The sequence below is a fragment of the Staurois parvus genome, unplaced genomic scaffold (assembly GCF_062004578.1).
Source record: "Staurois parvus isolate SC_StPar_1 unplaced genomic scaffold, SC_StPar_1.0 ptg000387l, whole genome shotgun sequence".
NCBI lineage: Eukaryota > Metazoa > Chordata > Amphibia > Anura > Ranidae > Staurois > Staurois parvus.
The window spans coordinates 3,111,661-3,126,609 of record NW_028318183.1 but is presented as its reverse complement, the minus strand read 5'-3'; the positions used below and the strand labels follow the sequence as shown (position 1 = coordinate 3,126,609).

The following is a 14,949-nucleotide window of genomic DNA, read 5'->3' as shown; positions in this document are numbered from 1 at the left end:
AGATCTCCTGCTGAATCAGGACCGAACGGGACAGTTTTCGTTTTTTACATTTTTTTGGACTGGAGCTCAGCAGCTCTGTGTGAAAGAGCCCCAAGGCTTGCTTATACATAAACTATATAAGAGTGACTGCAAACACCAAATTGCGTTCCCACATCGCTAAAAAATAAATGAATAGATAAATAGTGCTGCGCTACTCACTAAACCTAACCATAAAGCAAAAGTAAATGCCTGACAGAGCCCCTAATTGAGGTGATATAAGTGCATACCTAGTGTGCTTTGTTTTATATATATATATATATATATATATATATATATATAATTATTATTATCATTTTTATTTATGCCTTGATATATATTACTCTGATTATCTATTTGCACATACAGGTGAAACTCGAAAAATTAGAATATCGTGCAAAAGTTCATTTATTTCAGTAATGCAACTTAAAAGGTGAAACTAATATATGAGATAGACTCATTACATGCAAAGCAAGATATGACAAGTCACAGCTTGAACTAATTGTGATGATTATGGCTTACAGCTCATTAAAACCCCAAATCCACAATCTCAGAAAATTAGAATATTACATGCAATCAATAAGAAAGGATTGTACATAGAACAATATCGGACCTCTGAAAAGTGTAAGCATGCATATGTACTCAGTACTTGGTTTGGGCCCCTTTTGCAGCAATTACCACCTCAATGCGGCATGGCATGGAAGCTATCAGCTTGTGGCACTGCTGAGGTGTTATGGAAGACCAGGATGCTTCAATAGCGGCCTTCAGCTCTTCTGCATTGTTCTGTCTCATGTCTCTCATCTTTCTCTTGGCAATGCCCCATAGATTCTCTATGGGATTCAGGTCAGACGAGTTTGCTGGCCAATCAAGCCCAGTAATCCCACGGTCATTGAACCAGGTTTTGGTGCTTTTGGCAGTGTGGGCAGGTGCCAAGTCCTGCTGGAAAATGCAGTCAGCATCCCCATAAAGCTCATCTGTGGAAGGAAGCATGAAGTGCTCCAAAATCTCCTGGTAGACGGCTGCATTGACCCTGGACTTAATGAAGCACAGTGGACCAACACCAGCAGATGACATGGCTCCTCAAATCAACACAGACTGTGGAAACTTCACACTGGACTTTCCAAATGAGATGCAAAAGTTGCTCTCATCAGAAAAAAGGACTTTGGACCACTGAGCAACAGACCAGGTCTGTTTTTCTTTAGCCCAGGTAAGATGCTTCTGACGTTGTTGTTCAGGAGCGGCTTGACAAGAGGAATACGACATTTGAAGCCCATGTCCAGGATCCGTCTGTGTGTGGTGGCTCTTGATGCACTGACTCCAGCCTCAGTCCACTCCTTGTGAAAGTCCCCAACACTTTTGAATGGCCTTTTCCTGACAATCCTCTCCAGGCTGCGGTCATCCCTGCTGCTTGTGTACCTTTTTCTTCCACACTTTTCCCTTCAACATAACTTTCTATTAATGTGCTTTGATACAGCACTCTGGGAACATCCAACTTCTTTTGCAATTATCTTTTGAGGCTTTCCCTCCTTATGGAGGGTGTCAATGATGGTTTTCTGCACAACTGTCAGGTCAGCAGTCTTTCCCATGATTGTGATTCCTACTGAACCAGACTGAGAGACCATTTAAAGGCTCAGGAACCCTTTGCAGGTGTTATGGCTTAATTAGCTGATTAGAGTGGGACACTTTGAGCCGAGAATATTGCACCTTTTCACAATATTCTAACTTTCTGAGATTGTGGATTTGGGGTTTTCATGAGCTGAAAGCCATAATCATCACAATTATGACAATTCACAGCTTGAACTATCTTGCTTTGCATGTAATGAGTCTATCTCATATATTAGTTTCACCTGTTAAGTTGCATTACTGAAATAAATGAACTTTTGCACAATATTCAAATTTTTTGAGTTTCACCTGTATGTTGAAGTTGCACTTATTGATTCGTTCATATCTAGTATTGTTTAGCAGGGCATCTAGTCTTTTTGAATATTTTCATTCACTTGTGTCTGGTTATTTTCTAGGTATGCACTTATATCACCGTAGTTAGGGACTCTGTCAGGTGTTTACGTTTTGATTTATGGTTAGGTTTAGTGAGTAGCGCAGCACTATTTATCTATTCATTTATACAGACATTATAGTGCGTTTCCTAGCTATTTTGTATCACCAAGACAGAACAAATATGCAGGTTCCAGGTCATTGAAAAACTATTGAGAAAAGAGGGCATAATAGCAAAGCAATAAGCATATTCAGAAAGTGATCACAGATGACTGTTTATATACTGTAAAAAACAATCCCCTCTAAGTGATTTATGTACATTGTAGCAATTTTAACAAGCTCGGTAGCAGAGTCCTGCATGTTTTTCTCTGAAAAAAAAAGCTGTTTGTTCTTCTAAGTCATTTGGATTCTGATGGAGTGATTTGATCAGCTAATACAATTGCAGGGCTCTAATGAGGAAAGCTGCAGGGTTTGCATCCCTTTAGAAGTGATTAAACACTTTGGGATCATCTCACCAAAAATGACATTTTTGTGGCAGGGGATGCCTAAAATGTGACTCGTATCTTAGTGCAGACTTCTGGAAAAATCAGTGAGCCAATGCCACAAGCAGGAAATGACATTTCTGGAGGCATTCCCTACAACAACTGTGTACAAAGTGCCTCCAGGTTGTCATATTGCGTTGAATTTTAGAAAACATTACACTGCTGCAGATTGAAAAAGAAAAGTAATTTTAATAACATTACATGCAATATATATTTTGTGTCACAATTACATATGTATGTTATTTTTTTTTCTATATTTTTTCCACAAAAGTGGAGCCACCGTTTAAGCCTGTAAATATGAATATAAAGTGAAAAAAAAAATAGTTCCTTGCAAGAAATGGATATCACATGCCCCATGTTTTTTTTCATGAAAGTGGAGTTACCCTTTAAGCCTGCAATAATCCACATAAAGTAAAAGGAAAAGAAAACAAATTGCTCTTTCCAAGAAATGGACGTCCCGTATTTTTTTTTTCTTGTTCCTATGTAAATAGAGGATTCTGGGTGTACTCACCCTTTACATACGAATGCAATTATTTTCTAGCAAAAAATTTGAAATTTTCACAAATGTATCCCTATGTAGTCCTACTTTAATCAATGAGAATATTAACAAACATTGGGACATATATAAACATGAACTGAACTGAGAACAAACTGACCTGGTAATCTCTATATTCACCATAGTGTTTATTTATTTTATTTATTTCAGGTACTTATATAGCGCTGTCAATTTACGCAGCACTTTACAATTATATTGTACATTCACATCAGTCCCTAACCCACAAGGAGTGTACAATCTAAGGTCCCTGAATTACATTCATACATATACATACTAGGGACAATTTAGACAGGAGCCAATTAACCTACCAGCATGTCTTTGGAGTGTGGGAGGAAACTGGAGTAATCAGAGGAAACCCACGCAGGTACAGGGAGAACAAACAAACTCCAGGCAGGTGGTGCTGTGGTTAGGATTGGAACCAACGACCCTAGTACTGCCAGGCGGAAGTGCCACCACCTAGCCACTGTGCTGCCCATAGTGTTTGCCATAAAACGCAAACATTTTAAAATACAGCTGCACATCTTTTATAGGTACTTAACCAAAATCATTCAGAACAATAGTGGAACAGCTAAAAAAAAATCTATCACTGGATCTATTACTACTTCTGCATATTTGTGTGTTGCTGAAATTTTGCATTTTAGGTATGTTGAAATCAGAATTAGCACCAAAGATGCAGCCCCATCTGCAATGGACTCAAAATACTCCCTGGCTGAGAGTGCTGATCGGGAGACAATTGGCAGACTTTTTTCGGTCATGCCCCTTCGACAGAAGCCGGCCTAACGGGCTGGGGGGTGTCTGCCCTGTCAGACCACAATAGCACAGCAGGGGAGAGTACAGCGGCTCCTCCTGAGCAATTACTTTTTTTCCTTTCAGCCCGCTTGGTTGATTGAAAAAAAAAACTAGAAATGTGTACGAGGCTTAAAGTGTTACTAAACCCAGGACCCTGCATTCATTATATTTGGTCTCCCACAGTACACAGAACATGGAAATGCAATTATTTTAGTAAATATAAACTGCTAATACCTTTTCTCATCAGCAGTATATAGCAGTCTTGTGAATGCTATCAGTGTCCAGCCGAGCACATGTTAAAGCTTGTAGGAGGAGTTTTCATTCTGCTCTAGGAGGCTGCAGAACCCCTGCTCTCTGTCTGGGCAGTGCTGATTGGCCCTGTGCTGATCACATGCACTCTCCGAAGAAAAAAAAAACCTCTCTAGCAATACACACCATAGTTACATAGTTACATAGTTAGTCTGCCTGAAAAAAGACAAAAGTCCATCCAGTTCAACCATAGAAAAAAAAAAGTTATAATCCTATACCCACAGTTGATCCAGAGGAAGGCAAAAAAACCCCAGCAAAGCACGATCCAATTTGCTCCTGCTGGGAAAAAAATTCCTTCCTGATCCCCTGAGAATCAATCGGATATTCCCTGGATTGACTTACCTATAAATGTTAGTATCCAGTTATATTCTGTGTATCTAAGAAACAATCCAGGTCTTTTTTAAAGCAATCCACTGAGCTGGCCAGAACCAACTCTTGAGGAAGTCTATTCCACATTTTCACAGCTCTCACTGTGAAGAAACCTTTCCGTGTTTGGAGTTTAAATTTCTTTTCCTCCAGACATAAAGAGTGCCCCCTTGTCCTCTGTGATGACCTCAGGGTGAATAGCTCTATACGAGTTCACTATATGAACCACTGATGTATTTATACATGTTGATCATATCCCCCTAATCTCCTCTTCTCAAGAGAGAATACATTCAATTCCTCTAATCTTTCCTCATAGCTGAGCTCCTCCATGCCATTTATCAGTTTGGTTGCCCTTCTCTGTACTTTCTCCAGTTCCCCAATGTTCTTTTTGTGAATTGGTGCCCAAAACTGAACTGCATATTCCAGATGAGGTCTTACTAATGATTTGTACAGGGGTAATATGATATTTCTCTCTCTGGAGTCTATACCTCTTTTAATACAAGAGAGGATTTTGCTCGCTTTAGAAACCGCAGCTTGGCATTGCATGCCATTATTAAGCTTGTGATCTACCAGAACTCCCAGATCCTTCTCCACCATTGATTCCAACAGTTGTACCCCCCTAGTATGTATGATGCATGCACAGGGGCGGACTGACAACTCGTGGGGCCCCCGGGCAATAGGGGATCATGGGGCCCCTGTGTCCTTGCCCAAACTCAAAAAGCCTATGAAAAAGGTACCAGGGGCATCTCATGGGGCCCCCTACTGACCCCGGGCCCTCGGACAGTGCCCGAGTTTCCAAATGGTCAATCCGCCCCTGTGCAGCATGCATATTCTTAGCCCCCAAGTGCATAACCTTACATTTATCAACATTAAACCTCATTTGCCACATAGTTGCCCAATTAAACAGTGCATCAGTACATCAAACTGAGCATGTGCAGAGTGACTTCACAGGGGATAAGAGGGGGACACCGGAAGAAGGGAAGGATCAGAGAAGTCAGGATCAAGCATCCTTTTTACACAATCCGGAGGATTAACCCCTTAGATTCCTCAGTGAGTATAACAAGCATGCTTTACTGCATATACAGACTGGTTTTACTGTTGTGGGTTTAACAACACTTTAAATATCAACAAATGACTATATATAGTGCCACCTATTGCCATTCAGTGGAGGATTAACATATTTAACACACCCCATGACCAAACAATTCTAGAGGATGCACAGTATACAGCATACACAGCACATCAGTGTAGAAAAACAAATGTGGAAGCTCCTAGACTGACCCAGCAACACAGACACTATATCGCTTTTCGCTGCAGCTACCTAAAGAGCACTGCAGCCTAAAGAGCGACAAATGATTATGTAAAGTGCATGCAAAGTCATTGCAGACAATATAAACAAAACTAACCTCTGGCTTCTTGTGCACAACGTCCCGATGATTTTATAGGAAAAAAACTTTTCTAAAGTTTATTGCAGCCTGAGCCTGAGTGTCTCGGAGCTCTCTACCGCCTACACCATGGGAGTGGAAGATATTTTAAGACTGGCCAAATATCAGAGGCAAAACACATTCACATGCTTGGCTGTATTGTACATTCCAGCCACTGAAAAGACAGGCACAGCTCATTTTAATTTATTTTATTTTTGGCAACCTAATATATAATTGAAATGTTCTAAAATAAAAAAAAAAAACACACAAAGTGGAGGCAGAGATCACAAATTTAAATCCAGGACTGTATTAAAAAAAGGAGCAGATGGAAGGGTTGTTTTTTTCACTGTATAAATGCAGAATATACTGTACATTTTTTAATTTCTGTACATTTTTTTAATTTCTGAGTTGCTTAATAAAAGGAATTAGACAAACTCATAAAAAAATCTACCTAATGTTTAAAACATATCTCCAGCCAATTTTTATTTTCACTTGAGAGAATATAGGAGAGTTAAAGCAGATCTTCATCCTCAATAGTATGCTGCTTCCCCACTACCCCTCCACTGTGCAAATTAAGATTTTTTTTTTTGTTTTACTTTTTTGTTTTTTTCTTTTAACTGAAAACCCTCTGGCCTGCCACCCCCCATGCACGTCATTCACCTAGGCAAATGAAGCGCACTTTGCCCATTGTGCCTCCTGGGATATGTACATCACATATCCTAGTAAGCACAGTCATTGAGAAAAGAGGAGGGGGTGGAGCCAGGTTACATGTCATAAGGAAGCTGCCAGCTGAACGTGGAGGAGCTGACAGCTTCCCGATGATGTCACTGAAAAGGACCAAACAAGAGGCAGAAAAGAAGAAGATCCAAGCAGGACAACACTGAGTCCACTAGGCAGGTGAGTACCTTAAAGTGATTCTAAAGGTTCAGAGTTTTCTTTTTAAAATAACAAACATGTTATACATACCTGCTCTGTGCAATGGTTTTTACCTTGCTAAGTGCCCTAAGAGCAAGCTGCTTGCTTTGGGGGAATTCATGCGTGCTCGCTCCTGAGCCACCTATGTCTGTCCATAAGACACACAGAGCACAGTTCAGCCCTGTTCCCCGCTCCCTCTTCACTGGCTGTGTTTTACAGCAGCGGGAGCCATTGGCTGTGCCTCAACCAATGAGGAGAGACTTGGGACAGCTCATGCTCTCATGCACATCACTGGATCGAGATCGGGCTCAGGTAATTATTAGGGGGGGGGGGCTGAGGGAGAGCTGCACGCTAAACATTTTTTTACCTCCATGCATTAGAAAACCTTCAGCCTTTAGAACCACTTTAAATGTGCAGGACAACCAGGTAAGCAGAGGTTGAAAAAGGGGGGTGTTATCCAAATCATTTTTAAGTCAAAGTCCAGGATATATAAAAGTTCTCTTGTAGTGGTGTTGTGCCTGCACTGTGAGGGTTTACTGTTTCTTTGAGTCTGAGAGGCATAAAAAAGAAGAAGATTACTTACCCAATCCTCCGTGGTGCTAGACCAGTCTGGTCCCCGCAGTGTCTTCTCCCCCACGCTCCAGCTGCCTAAGGTTGTGACGTCATCAGGACTGATGCAGGGTCCAAAACCGAGGGACAGTCCACTGCCAGAGCATGGGGGAGTGCCAACTGCTGGGGAAGAAGCATCACATAAGTTAAATTGCTTTTAATTTCCTCTAAAATAAATAAGCAGTTAAGCTTAGAATTATGGGTGCAGCCCCAGTACAAAGGAGAATTTTCAAATTTACCACTGTTGGGCTTTAGGAGATTTTCTCCATGTTTGTCTGTCCCCTTGGAACCCGCAAGAAAAGATAGTGGTGCTTATCACTGGTATAGAAAGCCACTGATAGCAATAAAAACTTTGTTTAACCACCTGCCCTCCTGAGGATTTACCACCGTTCCTGACCAGGCCATTTTTTGCGATACAGCACTGCGTTTCTTTAACTGACAATTGCGCGGTCATGCAACGCTGTACATAAATGAAATGTATGTCCTTTTTTCCCACAAATAAAGCTTTCTTTCAATGGTATTTGATCACCTCAGTTTTTTTTATTTTTTGCGCTATAGACAAAAAAATACTTTGCTATTAAACATTGTGGGAACTCGCTTCAAAGTGGTAGAGCTTTTAAACACACACAGCTACTCGCTTATTTTTCAAGGCCTTTTTTAGCCCACTTTTATTTAAATGAAAGTTCAAAACAGAAGTTTCCCACACAGGGGTATCGATCATCCACATAAACAAAATTCAGCCTCCTGGCTCTCCCAGATATACAATCTTCCACTGGCCTTCCTCTTCAGGCTTACGTCTGACTCCTGCAGACCCTTTCAAAAACCATGGCTCTTGCACACAGCTGGCCACTAACACATAGCTACTACCAAGCAGCTCCTTGCCGCTTTTGGCTTCCACCTCTCCTTGGTGGAGCCCTCCTGACTCCTATCTGCCGGGGTGGAGCCCAGAACTCTGGTCCTGACTCTATCTAAAGGCCTGCACACACCTGTGCAATCAGTCTCCTGGTCTATCCCAAAACCTGGTCCCAGGATTGGAGATTTCATCCCTCCCAGATCTCTTTGAAATCTCCAGGCTCCAGATCCCAAAACAGACCTTACAAACAAAGGAGGAAAGTGAAAAGCCACTTTCCTCCATATCAAACCTTTACCCTGGAGCCCCTCAACCTGTCTTGTTGAGAATCCAGGGTGACAGATCGCCACACTGTCACAACATGTACAGTAAAAAAAATTTTAAAAATCAAATTTCGGCATAAGTTTAGGCCAAAATGTATTCCGTTACATGTATTCGCTAAAAAAAATCCCAATACGTGTAAATTAATTGGTTTATGTGAAAGTTATAGCATCTACAAATGGCGATGTCAGGAATGGACTGGCCAGCAATAGTGGGACTCATCTGCCTTATGAGCTGCAGTACCAGGGCTGGCCAGCGGGTGCTCCCAGCAATCAGAGACTCAACCTTGCAGCCAGTCAAACACCTGGAACTAATTATACTGGTGTATTTAAGGGATATTCAGACCTGCAGACTCTGCCTTGGTGTTGTGTTTTTCCTGGGCCCTGTATCTTGTTCCTGCATCCTGCTCCTGTTCCTGTCTTGTTGCTGACCCGGCTTGATTCTGACCTCTGCTGACTTCTCCTGTTCTGATCCCTGGCTTGTGACCCCGACCATTTTCTGCCTGACCCCCTGTACCTACCTGCCTGTTAGTTGCTGTACCCTGCTCGTGACCTGACTATTCTCCGCTTGCTCCCCCTGTACCTACCTGCCCGATTGATATTGACCCAGCCTGCCTGACGACGCTTGCACTGTATGTACTGTTATCTGTGGGTGGTTTGGTTCGTTTGCACTGTGTTATGTTTTAGTATTGCACTGCGTTTATGTTTGTATTGTTAGTGTTAATAAATTGTTTATAACTTATCTGAAGTCTGCGTTTCCCTGCGTCAGTCACACACCTCTGGTCATACCCGGGAACGCTGACATTACACCAAGGCCAATCCTGACCAGAAGTGGCTGCACAGGGAAGCCATCTTGGTTTGTTGATGGGAAGGATGGATCTGGATGAGGTTGCGTATTTATATCTGCTAGTGTTTGATGACAGGGAGTATGCTTATCAAACTCTGAAGGAGTATACCCGGGATGAACTGCTAGAATGTATACGGCTCGCTCATGTTCTAGTAGATCAGGGCACAGAGTTCTCTGAGGTGCAGCCATTGATTGAGGTTTGTGCTGAGTTGGTTTCATCTGGTACCCCCAAATGCAGGGATGAATTTTTGCCACCATTTAGTGCAGACCAGGTAGAGTCCCTGGTATGGTTATTAGAGGATGATGTGGGTTACTTTCTGGAGCGTTATTCCACATGTTCACCACAGACACTAAGAGATTGTATAAACGCAGTGCAGTCTTTGGTCAGACAGGCTTTGTGTAAGCTCAGCTTTGTTCAACCCATACTGCAGACATGGACAGATTTGTTACACCCAGCCTCAGTCAGCTTACAAAGACCCAGTCCTGCTTCTAATCTATCTCCTCAAAGCTCTACTCCTGTATTCCCAACAGCTCCTCCAGTTACAGCCCAGTATACTTGGCTATCTACCGCATGTCAGTACCCTGTTCCCACTCGCTGCACCTATCCTGCTTTTAACCCTGTAAAGAAGTCCTCTGTAGCGACTGTTCCTTCCCCTGTTCCATCCTCCAGCTCTTCTCTGTCTCCAGCTGCTCCATTCATTTGCAGACCTGCGTTTACTTGCAGTGCTCCAGTAGTTAAAACCAGAAAAAAGCGAAAATTCTTTCCAACCAGTACCATCCTGCCAGTATCCAAACCGGTGAGCCTACCGTCTGAGAACCTGCCTTCCGTGGTTCAGCCTGATGCCTCTACTCAGCCTGATGCCTCTACTCAGCCTGATGCCTCTACTCAGCCTGAAGCCTCTACTCAGCCGGATGCCTCTACTCAGCCGGATGCCTCTCTTCAGCCTGATGCCTCCACTCAGCCTGATGCCTCCACTCAGCCTGAAGCCTCTACTCAGCCTGAAGCCTCTACTCAGCCGGATGCCTCTACTCAGCCGGATGCTTCTACCCAGCATAATGAACTGATCCAGCCTGATGATCCTATTAGGCCAGTTGACTCGATGCCTGCTGTTGATCCAGATGATCCGGTACCTGATCCGGTGCCCGCTGTCGTGCCAATTGACTCAGATCCCGCTGTCGTACCTGGTGACTCGGTGCCCACTACCTTGCCAGACGACTCGGTGCCCGCAGTCTTGCCAGACGACTCGGTGCCCGCAGTCTTGCCAGACGACTCGGTGCCCGCAGTCTTGCCAGACGACTCGGTGCCCGCAGTCTTGCCAGACGACTCGGTGCCCGCTGTTCCGCCAGTTGACTCGGTGCCCGCTGTTCCGCCAGACGACTCGGTGCCCGCAGTCTTGCCAGACGTCTCGGTGCCCGCAGTCTTGCCAGATGACTCGGTGCCCGCAGTCTTGCCAGACGACTCGGTGCCCGCAGTTCCGCCAGTTGACTTGATGCCCGCTGTTCCGCCAGTTGACTCGGTGCCCGCGGTCTTGCCAGACGACTCGGTGCCCGCGGTCTTGCCAGACGACTCGGTGCCCACTGTCGTGCCTGGTGACTCGGTGCCCGCTGCTCCGCCTGGGGGCCCGAGACCTGTCGCTCCGCCTGGGGGTCCGGCGCCCGCCGCTCCGCCTGGGAGCCTGAGACCTGTCGCTCCGCCTGGGGGTCTGGCGCCCGCAGCTCCGCCTGGGGGCCCGAGACCTGTCGCTCCACCTGGGGATCCGGCGCCCGCCGCTCCGCCTGGGGGCCCGGCGCCCGGCGCCCCGCCTGGGGGCCCGGCGCCCGCCGCCCCGCCTGGGGGCCCGATGCCTGTCGCCCCGCCTGGGGGCCCGATGCCTGTCGCCCCGCCGGGGGGCCCGATGCCTGTCGCCCCGCCTGGGGGCCCGATGCCTGTCGCCCCGCCGGGGGGCCCGATGCCTGTCGCCCCGCCTGGGGGCCCGGCGCCCGCCGCTCCGCTTGGGGGCCCGATGCCTGTCGCTTCACCTGGTAATCTCCCGATGTGCCTCTGCCCGGAGTCCAGCCCGATGTGCCTCTGCCCGAAGTCCAGCCCGATGTGCCTCTGCCCGGAGTCCAGCCCGATGTGCCTCTGCCCGGTGTGCCGCTGCATGGAGTGCCTCTGCCCGGAGTCCAGCCCGATGTGCCTCTGCCCGGAGTCCAGCCCGATGTGCCTCTGCCCGGAGTCCAGCCCGATGTGCCTCTGCCCGGAGTCCAGCCCGATGTGCCTCTGCCCGGAGTCCAGCCCGATGTGCCTCTGCCCGGAGTCCAGCCCGATGTGCCTCTGCCCGGAGTCCAGCCCGATGTGCCTCTGCCCGGTGTGCCCCTGCCCGGTGTGCCGCTGCCCGGAGTCCTGCCCGGTGTGCCAGTCTTTGATATCCCGCCAGTTACCAGACCCGGGCGGTGGAACTTTTTGCCCAGCTAGGACTGTTTGGAGCGTCCTGAGGCCGCTCCTTGAGGGGGGGTACTGTCAGGAATGGACTGGCCAGCAATAGTGGGACTCATCTGCCTTATGAGCTGCAGTACCAGGGCTGGCCAGCGGGTGCTCCCAGCAATCAGAGACTCAACCTTGCAGCCAGTCAAACACCTGGAACTAATTATACTGGTGTATTTAAGGGACATTCAGACCTGCAGACTCTGCCTTGGTGTTGTGTTTTTCCTGGGCCCTGTATCTTGTTCCTGCATCCTGCTCCTGTTCCTGTCTTGTTGCTGACCCGGCTTGATTCTGACCTCTGCTGACTTCTCCTGTTCTGATCCCTGGCTTGTGACCCCGACCATTCTCTGCCTGACCCCCTGTACCTACCTGCCTGTTAGTTGCTGTACCCTGCTCGTGACCTGACTATTCTCCGCTTGCTCCCCCTGTACCTACCTGCCCGATTGATATTGACCCAGCCTGCCTGACGACGCTTGCACTGTATGTACTGTTATCTGTGGGTGGTTTGGTTCGTTTGCACTGTGTTATGTTTTAGTATTGCACTGCGTTTATGTTTGTATTGTTAGTGTTAATAAATTGTTTATAACTTATCTGAAGTCTGCGTTTCCCTGCGTCAGTCACACACCTCTGGTCATACCCGGGAGCGCTGACAGGCGATATATATACTGGAATTAAAAATTTTTTTTTATAGTAGTAATCATTTACTTGTAGCGGAACTGTGGGACTGCGGCGGGCATTCTGACACTGGGGGGGACTGACTAACAGCCACTGACATCCCAATGACACTAATACAGTGATGGGTGCTAATACGAGAAATACACAGCAGCGTGTTACTGATGGCAGGAGAGAGACCTGTGTTGTTTTCACACAGGTCTCTCCCCTGTCACTGGCCGGGTGCCGGAGGGAAATCTCTGGCCGGGACCCAGTGATCGACATCTATAGCCGCCAGTGGCAGAGCGGGTAGGGTGGCACGTGCGCCCCCTACCCAGGTATAAAAATCACACATATATATGTGATTTTGCGCAGCCCTGCCACCCTGTAGCAATATTTCTACTATTGGGCGACGGGGCAGCGGTTAAAACTGTTCCCTACTCAACTAAAAATGAATTTTTGTTTTTGTCTGTGTCCCCATTGGCAGAGATTTCTCACCACTTCGTGTACTGACTGGAAATAGGGGGAAACCTTTCCAAGAGGCAAAAAAAATCTTGATGGAGGCTCTAACTCTTTCACCACTCTATCCAAAAGTGAAAAAACAAAGTTATAGCTGGCGAACAATTTCAAAGTAACTATTCAAAGCTGTTTGGATACAATGCAGAAACCCCTAGATCTTATTGAACTCACCTTTGCCGTACATCTTCAACACCCTGAAAAGCTGTAAAGTGATATTAAAGGCTTATATTTTTTTCTTAAAATAAAAAAATACTTACCTGTTCTGTGCAACAATATTGCACAGAGCGGTGCCTTACCTCCTCTTTGGAAGTCCATCATTGGCACTGTCTGCTCCTCTCGCCTCCCTCAGCAAGGTGGGTGCTAAGGGGACACCAATGCAGGTGTGCTCCCAAACCAGGCTGTGCGAGTCCACTGACACAGTGCTGGCAAGCCACGTTCCTCACTCCCTTCCCACAGGAGTTTGACTGACAGCAGCAGGAGCCTATGGGTCCTACTGCTCTCCGTCAGGGAATGGGAAGATCGCCGCGGCGATCGAATCTGCACATGCGTAGAATCCTGACAAAACGTACAGGCAGGCGGGCACTAGGACCCAGGCGCGCCTGTCACCAATGACGGCGCCGGGCAAGCACTAGGACCCAGGAGCGCCTGTCAGGAGTCGGGCGGGCTATTTAAACCCGGCTCTTGCATGCTCAAGTGCCGTATGGTCTTTCCTGTGTTTTGTGAGTTTACTTTGCTGCTGACCCTGCCTGATCCTGATCTGCTGACTTCTCCTGCTCTGACCCCTGGCTTGCCTGACCATTCTCCTGCCTACTCCTGCACTTTTGATCTCCAGTTGCCAAACCCAGACCGTGACCTGTTTATTCCTCTGCCTGACGTTTGTACCGACCTGCTCCGCTGTTACCGACCCGGCCTGTCTGACCTCGCTTACTCTACCTCCTCACATCAGACTCTCACCTGCTGCATACCACCGACAGGTGCCTCTACCACAGCTTGTTGCACTGAGGGGTCGCGACCTGGTCTCGGCTTGCTCCAAGTCCATCCCCACCATCAGGGGCTCTGGTGAACAAGCAGGTCGAAACTTAGATTCCGCGCCCTGGGGAATTCTGGTCTGTGGAACGCTACAGGCTACCACCGGCTGGTCCCTAACACTCTAAGTTTCTCCTGTGCAAGCAGGAAGAGAGTAGCAATGCTGCAGCTGGGAAGGCGCTGGAGTGGTGAGAGCAGTTAGGTAAGTATTTGGGTATGGAGGGGGTAGGTAATGTGACATTTAATACCTTGATGCAGGGAATGCATTAAAAAGTGATATTAAAGGGAATTTTTTATTTTACAAAAAATAACATGTTATACTAACCTGCTCTGTGCAGTGGTTTTGCACAGAGCAACCCCAATCCTCTCCTTCTCAGGTGGCACTCCTGACCCCTTCCTCCCGCCGAGTGCCCCCAGAGCAAGCAGACTTGCTCTTGAGCCATTGTTCTGCATTTTCATTCACACACAGAGCTCGGCCCCGTCCCCTCTTTCTCCTCATTGGCTCACTGGCTGTAATTGACCAATGAGGAATAAGACTCTCTGGAGAGCCAAGGCTCTCGTGCACATCGCTGGATCACGATGGTGTTTAGGTAAGTACTGGCGGGGGGCTGCTGCACACAGAAGGTTTTTTACCTTCATACAAAGGATGCATGAAGGTAAAAAACCTTGAGCCATTACAACCATTATATGTAAGGTAAAAAAATATTTTACATTTAGAACCATATTAAACTCAGGAAGTCTGATGTGCTCATATC

At 46.6% G+C, this 14,949-nt stretch overlaps 1 protein-coding gene across 3 annotated transcripts in view; it reads right to left on the bottom strand.

The window, feature by feature from the left end:
• Positions 1–14,949, bottom strand: part of SGCG (sarcoglycan gamma) — a 379,077-nt gene that overhangs the window by 243,161 nt on the left and 120,967 nt on the right. Inside the window, exon 1 of one of the 3 annotated variants that reach the window (XM_089685803.1) lies at positions 5,976–6,122. The exons of 1 other annotated variant lie outside the window; for it this stretch is intronic. The gene's annotated coding sequence lies outside the window, so the exon portion shown is untranslated. Of the gene's footprint in view, positions 1–5,975; positions 6,123–14,949 lie in introns of those variants that run through there. One more of the 3 variants, XM_089685804.1, reaches the window with a different exon arrangement.